The sequence below is a fragment of the Colobus angolensis genome, unplaced genomic scaffold (genome assembly GCF_000951035.1).
Source record: "Colobus angolensis palliatus isolate OR3802 unplaced genomic scaffold, Cang.pa_1.0 Scaffold306, whole genome shotgun sequence".
In the NCBI taxonomy this organism is placed as follows: Eukaryota; Metazoa; Chordata; class Mammalia; order Primates; family Cercopithecidae; genus Colobus; species Colobus angolensis.
The window spans coordinates 3,142,032-3,150,988 of NW_012116333.1; the positions used below are offsets into that span (position 1 = coordinate 3,142,032).

General features: G+C 39.8%; 1 pseudogene; it reads left to right on the forward strand.

Annotated features, from left to right (window-relative positions):
- The first annotated feature begins 577 nt into the window (after nt 1-577).
- Nucleotides 578-1,845, forward strand: LOC105517737 (annotated as a pseudogene).
- Nucleotides 1,846-8,957: the final 7,112 nt, after the last annotated feature.

An 8,957-nucleotide genomic window follows, 5' to 3' on the forward strand; every position in this document is an offset into this window, starting at 1 on the left:
AGCTGAGATCCAGCCACTGCACTCTAACCTGGGTGACAGAGCAAGACTCCGTCTCAAAAAAAAAAAGAAAAAAAAAAAAAGAAATATACAGCAACAAAGGAAGAAAAGAAGCAAAACAGAAATAGTGCTTACCAGCGCCTTAGAACGATGCTGCTCAGAATCAGTCCAACACTGAATGTATATGCACTGTGAGGAGAATGTTCACAGAAGCCTGTTGTGTGCACATTTATTCACATATTTGTTAAATCGTTTAGCACAGTAATCTGAGTGCATAGTGTATCATCTCATTCCGTTTGAGTTTCTTGAGTGTTTTATTTAAATATCTGCAGAGTTGCTGCCCCTTTCTTGAACTATGAGTACTGCAATCTTTTTAATTCTCAGTATGAGTAGAACTTTTTGAGCTTCAAATCTAAGGGGAACTCAACAGGTCTGTTTGGCGTATGCAATGAGCATCAAGAAACCATCGTGCTATGAAAGCATAATTATTTTTCTTCTCTCTTTTTGAAAGATCTTTCCTTTTGATGCCAGTTTTCTTCCTTGTTTACACAAGTTCAATAATTCTAAAGGAAAAGGCAATATGATTGGCAATGATTGGCCTATACATAACAGCTTTGACATTGATGAAGTTCAGCTTGATCCAAGAGCTCTGTCTGATGCTACTGATGAAGAAGTACAGGTTGACCCCTGAAAATATTTGGATGGCGATCAGGAAAAGTATCTGGAGGATCCTGCTTTTGTACCAATTACTCTACTGAGCCTTGTTGGCAGTACCCAGATGATCATGAAAACAAATACTGTGATCTGGAGTGTAGCCATACTTGTAACTACAAAACGAGGTCATCATCATATTTAGAGAACTTAGTTTGGAGACACAGAGTGAACCATTACTGTGAACCCAAGCTTATTATAGATCTTTCCAATTGGAAAGAACAAGCAAAGAAAAATCTGGTAAGGCAAATCAAAACATGAAAGGAATGGATTGGTTAAAGCCCAGATAGCACTAGAGGAAGCATCATAGCAACTGGCTGGAAAAGACAAGAGAAAAGAATCAGGGATTTGATTTTGATTCCTTTATTGCAGGAACTATTCAACTTAGTTCCCAGCATGAGTCTACTGATGTTGCTGATAAATTAAATGACTTGAATAGCTCAGTGTCCCAACTAGAATTGAAAAGTTTGATATCAAAGTCAGTAAGCCAAGAAAAACAGGAAAAAGGAATGGCAAATCTGGCTCAATTAGAAACCTTGTACCAGTCTTCTTGGGACAGCCAGTTTGTGAGTGGTGGGGAGGACTGTCATCTCATCAATCAGTTGTGTGAGGTAAAGAAGGATGAACAAGTTGAGAAGGAAAACACTTACACTCGTTACTTGGACAAGTTCTTCAGCAGGAAAGAAGATACTGAAATGCTAGAAACTGAGCCAGTAGAGAATGGAGAGCTTGGGAAGAGAGGAAATGAGGAAGGATTTCTGAACAACCGTGGGAAGTTCCTCTTTAACAAGCAGCTCGAGTCCATAGACATCCCACAGTTTTGCAGTCCAGTTGGGTCACCACTTAAGTCAATACAGGCCACATTAACACCTTCTGCTATGATATCTTCCCCTCAAATTCCTCATAAAACATACAGCAGCATTCTGAAACATCTGAACTACAACACTCAGCAGACATTTATCTTTGTATTCTTCATGAAGTGTGTTTTGCCGTTTTTTATTACTATGTTTAAGTCATTTTTTACTTGAATCAGATGGTGTCATTTAGTAAGGATTTTATTAGTTCTCGGTTTTTAAAATCCAGACTTTCTTTTTCTACACGTGAGATAGTTTTTATTTTAACTGGCATGTCATTTGCACACAAAAATAAAGACTAGAGCAAAATAATGCAATGCAGGAGGAAAAAAGAAATGCACTAAGACAAGTAAAGAACATTCTCTCATAGAACAGTGATCTGTTTTACAGGAAACAAACCTTGCCTTGAAATTTACACAGTGAGACTGTACATAATTGCATGAAAATAGCTATTTTTTCTAAGACATTTTTCATTCATGAGTATTTTCAAGTTTTTCATAGTGTACACATTTCTTAAAACACATAATACCTAATACCAGCAGCAACTGAAAATGAATACCAAATTTGGTACGCATGTGTTATCTACCTCAAGGTAACAAGAGTATGTGGCAAAACATATACCACTATAGTGCTGCACAATATGCACTTCTATTTAGCCAGGGTTTATTGTAGTAAACTATTCTTAATAAGACTCATTCACTGTTTATAAATGTTCTGGTGTGCATTCTTTATAGTGAAGTGTTAATACATCACATCTTATTTTAGTAAATCAGTATATTTTCTGTATTTAATTATAAAAATTAACTTAGTTTTTAAAATTTATTTGCAAATACACTTTTTCCATTTGGCACTATGGTCTGTTGTCTTCCTAGCTGAATCTATAATGTAAGCTTATCCTAAGACTGTCCACGTACTTAATTTATTTAAGTGTTCATTTTAAGTAACATGTTCACTGTGTATAGGAATTTGTGTTATGGAGGTGCTTGATCTATCTACAAAGAAAAATTAATTAAGAATTACTTTATTATAAAATGCTCCTAGAAGTCTTAATTGTGTTTATTAAAAAGAAAAAAAAAGAATGTTAGACTTGTGTGCATGGAAGTAATTAAGGTACATCATTATTGTAGTTTTAAAGTTGCACAAGATAAGACATTTTGTTTTCACTGTATGTTTTTACTGAATGATCTATTCCCCATCCCAAGGCAAGCATGAATAAAATTAGGTTAAACAAACAAAAAAATTATCTCAGCAGCATTTTTCCATCATATGATAAACTCGCAGGTAATTACAATATTGAGCAGGTCACTCAGTCCTGATCTGCCAGATTTAGCTTCATTCTTGAACCCCAAATTCCAGTGAGTCTACAAATATGAATGCAAATGCCACCTGGTTTCTTTTCCTTTTGCATTATAATAAAAATTAAGAAAGCTGGCTCTGACACTTATTAATCCTATTCTTTTCTGAAAAATCTTTAGGCAATGATAAACACAGTGACTTAGAAATCCCAGCAGGATAATTACTTCCAGTGGAAGCAGGGAGGAAGTTTGGGCTGAGGTTAGTTAATAAGATTGGGAGAGCCTCCTATATTATATGAAGTGTGTGGGCTAGAGATGACGGCCTTAGGGAATAATCAATGCCATTGTTGGTTGGGTTCAGATTGATTTCGTAAGGAAGTACTCAGCTATTGAAACATCGGCAGATCAAGACATCACTTCATTATTTAAACTCCACCAAGAGAGAGTTTGCAACATGTTCTCAGTGGTTGACCTAGGAGGGGAAAGGAGATATTTGCCCTTATTCACACCATGAATCACAGCTAGAAAGAGGATCTCTCTTGATCACTCAGGAAGCTCCAGGAAACAGGCCTTAATGTTTTGAGCTCAGAGAATCAGCAGCAGAGTGTTCAACGTCTTCTAGAAACTGGACTTCATCATTGCCTATGTCTTTGCTATTCAGGCTTTGATCCACAAACCAGAAGCATCAGCATCATCTAGGAGTTTGTTAGCAACGCAGAATCCTAGGCCCCACCCAAGACCCACTGAATCAGAATCCATATTTAAACAATATTCCCAAGTGATGTGCACATTAAATTTTATAGGCACTACTCTGTGTAATATCAAGAATGCTTCAGCCCTTTAGAGAAAAGTATGCTCTAGGTAAGGCTGTCAACAAAATGGATGCATAAAGAGGACCAACTCTGTGGCTTAATTTTCAGTGAGTTCATCTTTAAATATTTTAAATAAAAACTCCATCTTTACTTAAATAGTTGAACAAGCAGAAAACAAATAGCCCCATTAAAATGGGGCAAAAGGCATGGACAGGTACTTCTCAAAAAAAGACATACAAGTAGCGAAAAAACATGAAAAATTGCTAATCATCACTAATTATCAGAGAAATGCAAATCAAAACGACAATGAGATACCATCTCACACAGTCAGAATGACCATTATTAAAAAGTCAAAAAACAATAGATGTTGGCAAGACTGCAGAGAAAAGGGAACGCTTACACACCACTTGTGGGGAAGTAAATTAGTTCCACCACTATGAAAAGCAGTTTGGGATTTCTCAAAGAACTTAGAACTGCCATTCAGCCCAGCAACCCCATTAGTGGGTATATGTTCAAAAAAAAACAAATTGTCCTACCAAAAGACACATGCACTAGCAGGTTCATTACAGTACCATTCACAGTAGCAAAGTCATGGAATCAACCTGGGTGCCCATCAACAGTGGATTTGATAAAGAAAATGTGGTACATATACATCACAGAATCCTACACAGCCAAAAAAGAAAAAAAGAATAAAATCATGTCCTTTGCTGCAACATGGCTGCAGATGGAGGCCATTATCCTAAGTGAATTAAAGCAGGAATAGAAAAACCAGATACCGCATGTACTCACTTATAAGTGGGAGCTAAACATCAGGTACACATGGACATAAAGACGGCAACAGTAGACACTGGGGACTACTGGGGGAAGGCCAAGATTAAAAAACTAACATGGTCAGTCAGTTTTGTGAGGTCAATCAGTTTTGTGAGGTAAGGAAGGATGAACAAGTTGAGAAGGAAAACACTTACACTCGTTACTTGGACAAGTTCTTCAGCAGGAAAGAAGATACTGAAATGCTAGAAACTGAGCCAGTAGAGAATGGAGAGCTTGGGGAGAGAGGAAATGAGGAAGTCAGTACCTGGTCAGTACCTGGATGATGAGACCATTTGTATCCCAAACCTCAGCATCACAAAATATATCCACGAAACAAACCTGCACATGTAGCCTCTGAATTTAAAAGTTGAAAAAGAAAAGCAACTAAAAAAAAAAAAACAAAAAAACTCCATCTTGTCTGGGTGTGGTGATGTACCTGTATTCTCAGCTATTTGGGAGGCTGAAGCAGAAGAATCTCTTCAGCCCAGGGGTTCATGCTCAGCATGGACAACATAGCGATAGCTCATTTCTAACAAAAACCAAAAAACAAGAACTCCATCTTGACTATCTGTATGTTCAAGAGTTCCAATATTTGGAAACATTTTTCCTTTTTCCACTTCCTCAGAGGCAGTTATTTCTCTTCCAAGTGCCACTAGGGAGTGTTTCCTACTCTGACTTTTATGGAAGACCACAGAAATATGAAATGGGAAGGCCTTGCTTGTGTGTGATTCACAAACAGACATTTCTTTTTAGGAAGGCTTGCATTGCATTAATATATACATTTTAAAATAGCGTATTTTTAAAGTTTTTATTATTGTTAATAATTTATGTCTGGCTCTATTCTTCTCTTTGGTTTCTCATCCTTCCATGGTCATATCATGGACCAGACCCTGACTCAGAGAAAGGGCCCGGCTGAGGTTACAGTTGTGCAATCCCTTATTTTAAGACAGGGCCAAAGAAATAAATCTCTGGGAGGTTGGCTCATTGTTGTCTTAATTCCTAAAGCTAGAGATTTTAGCATAATTACTAAAGGAAATGAGATCTGGCTGCATCACGGAAGAAAGGTTAATGCTCTTGTCCCACCAAGTGTGGAACAGTGGGCAGCTAGAAAGCATCTGAACTTTCAGGACCAAAGGCAGCGCCTGGACCTCTGCTCTGTTGCCATCTGGTGACCTGGCAGCTTCTGCCACTGCAGGCACAATTCCCAGCTCTGGATTTACAGCATCTCAGGGAGCCACAGAATCTCAAATGTCTCTAGCCTTCAGAATTAATTCATTAAAAAAAAAAACAAAAAAAAACTAATGTGTAGCACTTTACAGTCAGGGGAGTAGAATGTTATAAAAGCCGAATCAATGATCTTATGCTACTGAGCCCAAAGTATTGAAAGTGACAAGATGGTATTTAACCATGGTGGCTCAACCAAGGCCAACATGGCAGTACTCTCCTTTGCCAAGCCTTCCACCTTCCTATACATCTCTGCCAGCATCTCTTTCCTCCTCCTCTGCCCAGAGCTATGGGTTCTGAGGGGGTCAATTACTGGGTGACCTGGTAAAGGACTCCGCGGCATCTCGGGGCATCCAGATTATAGGAGTATTCATACAGCCAGTAGTAACTACATATCAGAAACCTCAAAATGTCCACTGTGGAATGCTCTGTTAGCAAATCTAGCCCAAAGAAGCAAGTTTAAAAATAGCAAAGTTACACACATAGAGATGTTTCTTGCGGCATTATTTAGAATAGCCCTAAGTTAGAAACAACCTAAAAGTCTAAGTGTAGGGAAATGACTAAATAAATTAATATATGGCTATATGATGGCTTATTTTCTAATCTTTAAGAAATGTGTTCATGAAGAGTGCTATGTTGAAAAATGCTTCTGATAGGTGGTTCCAAGATGGCCGAATAGGAACAGCTCCAGTCTACAGCTCCCAGCGTGAGTGACACAGAAGACGGGTGATTTCTACATTTCCAACTGAGGTACCGGGTTCATCTCACTGGGGCTTGTCAGACAGTGGATGCAGGACAATGGGTGCAGCCCACCGAGTGTGAGCCAAAGCAGGGTGAGGCATTGCCTCACCCAGGAAGCACATGGGGTCAGGAAATTCCCTTTCCTAGCCAAGGGAAACGGTGACACACAGCACCTGGAAAATCGGGTCACTCCCACCCTAATACTGTGCTTTTCCAACAGTCTTAGCAAACGGCACACCAGGAGATTATATCCTGTGCCTGGCTTGGAGGATCCCATGCCCATGGAGCCTAGCTCATTGCTAACACAGCAGTCTGAGATCAAACTGCAAGGTGGTAGCAAGGCTGGGGGAGGGGTGCCTACCATTGGTGAGGCTTGAGTAGGTAAACAAAGCTGCCAGGAAGCTCCAACTGGGTGGAGACCACCGCAGCTCAAGGAGGCCTGCCTGCCTCTACAGACTCCACCTCTGGGGGCAGGGCATAGCTGAACAAAAGACAGCAGAAACCTCTGCAGGCTTAAATGTCCCTGTCTGACAGCTTTGAGGAGAGTAGTGGTTCTCCCAGCATGGAGTTTGAGATCTGAGAACAGACAGACTGCCTCCTCAAGTGGGTCCCTGACCCCCGAGTAGCCTAACTGGGAGGCACCCCCCAGTAAGGGCAGACTGACACCTCACATGGCTGGGTACCCCTCTGAAACAAAACTTCCAGAGGAAAGATCAGGCAGCAACATTTGCTCTTCAGCAATATTCGGTGTTCTGCAGCCTCCGCTGCTGATACCCAGGCAAACAGGGTCTGGAGTGGACCTCCAGCGAATTCCAAGATACCTGCAGCTGAGGGTCCTGAATGTTAGAAGGAAAACTAACAAACAGAAAGGACATCCACACCAAAACCCCATCTGTACATCACCATCATCAAAGGCCAAAGGCAGATAAAACCACAAAGATGGGGAAAAAACAGAGCAGAAAAGCTGAAAATTCTAAAAATCAGAGCACCTCTCCCCCTCCAAAGGAAGGCAACTCCTTGCCAGCAATAGAACAAAGCTGGAGAATGACTTGATGAGTTGAGAGAAGGCTTCAGACGATCAAACTTCTCTGAGCTAAAGGAGGAAGTTCGAACCCATCACAAAGAAGCTAAAAACCTTCTAAAAAGATTAGACAAATGGCTAACTAGAATAACCAGTGTAGAGAAGTCCTTAAATGACCTGATGGAGCTGAAAACCATGGCACAAGAACTATGTGACAAATGCACAAACTTCAGTAGCTGATTTGATCAACTGAAAGAAAGGGTATCAGTGATTGAAGATCAAATGAATGAAATGAAGTGAGAAGAGAAGCTTAGAGAAACAAGAGTAAAAAGAAATGAACAAAGCCTCCAAGAAATATGGGACTATATGAAAAGACCAAATATATGTCTGATTGGTGTACCTGAAAGTGACAGGGAAAATGGAACCAAGTTGGAAAACACTCTGCAGGATATTATCCAGCAGAACTTCCCTAATCTAGCAAGGCAGGCCAACATTCAAATTCAGGAAATACAGAGAATGCCACAAAGATACTCCTTGAGAAGAACAACTCCAAGACACATAATTATCAGATTCACGAAAGTTGAAATGAGGGAAAAAATGTTAAGGGCAGTCAGAGAGAAAGGTTGGGTTACCCACAAAGGGAAGCCCATCAGACTAACAGTGGATCTCTCAGCAGAAACTCTATAAGTCAGAACAGAGTGGGGGCCAATATTCAACATTCTTAAAGAAAAGAATTTTCAACCCAGAAATTCATGTCCAGCCAAACTAAGTTTCATAAGTGAAGGAGAAATAAAATCCTTTACAGACAAGCAAATGCTGAGAGATTTTGTCACCACCAGGTCTGCCTTACAAGAGCTCCTGAAGGAAGCACTAAACATGGAAAGGAACAACCGATAAAAGCCACTGAAAAAACATGCCAAATTGTAAAGACCATTGATGCTAGGAAGAAACTCCATCAACTAACCAGCAAAATAGCTGGTGAACATCATAATGACAGGATCAAATTCACACATAACAACATTAACCTTACATGTAAATGGGCTAAATGCTCCAATTAAAAGACATAGACTGGCAAATTGGATAAAGAGTTAAGACCCATCAGTGTGCTGTATTCAGGAGACCCATCTCACATGCAGAGACACACATACACTCAAAATAAAGGGATGGAGGGAGATCTATCAATCAAATGGAAGACAAAAAAAGGCAGGGGTTGCAATCCTAGTCTCTGATAAAACAGACTTTAAAGAAGGCCATTACATAATGGTAAAGGGATCAATTCAACAAGAAGAGCTAACTATCCTAAATATATACGCACCCAATACAGGAGCATCCAGATTCATAAAACAAGTCCTTAGAGATCTACAAAGAGACTTAGACTCCCACTCAATAATAATGGGAGACTTTAACACCCCACTGTCAACATTAGACAGATCAACAAGACAGAAAGTTAACAAGGATATCCAGGAATTGAACTCAGCTCTGCACCAAGCAG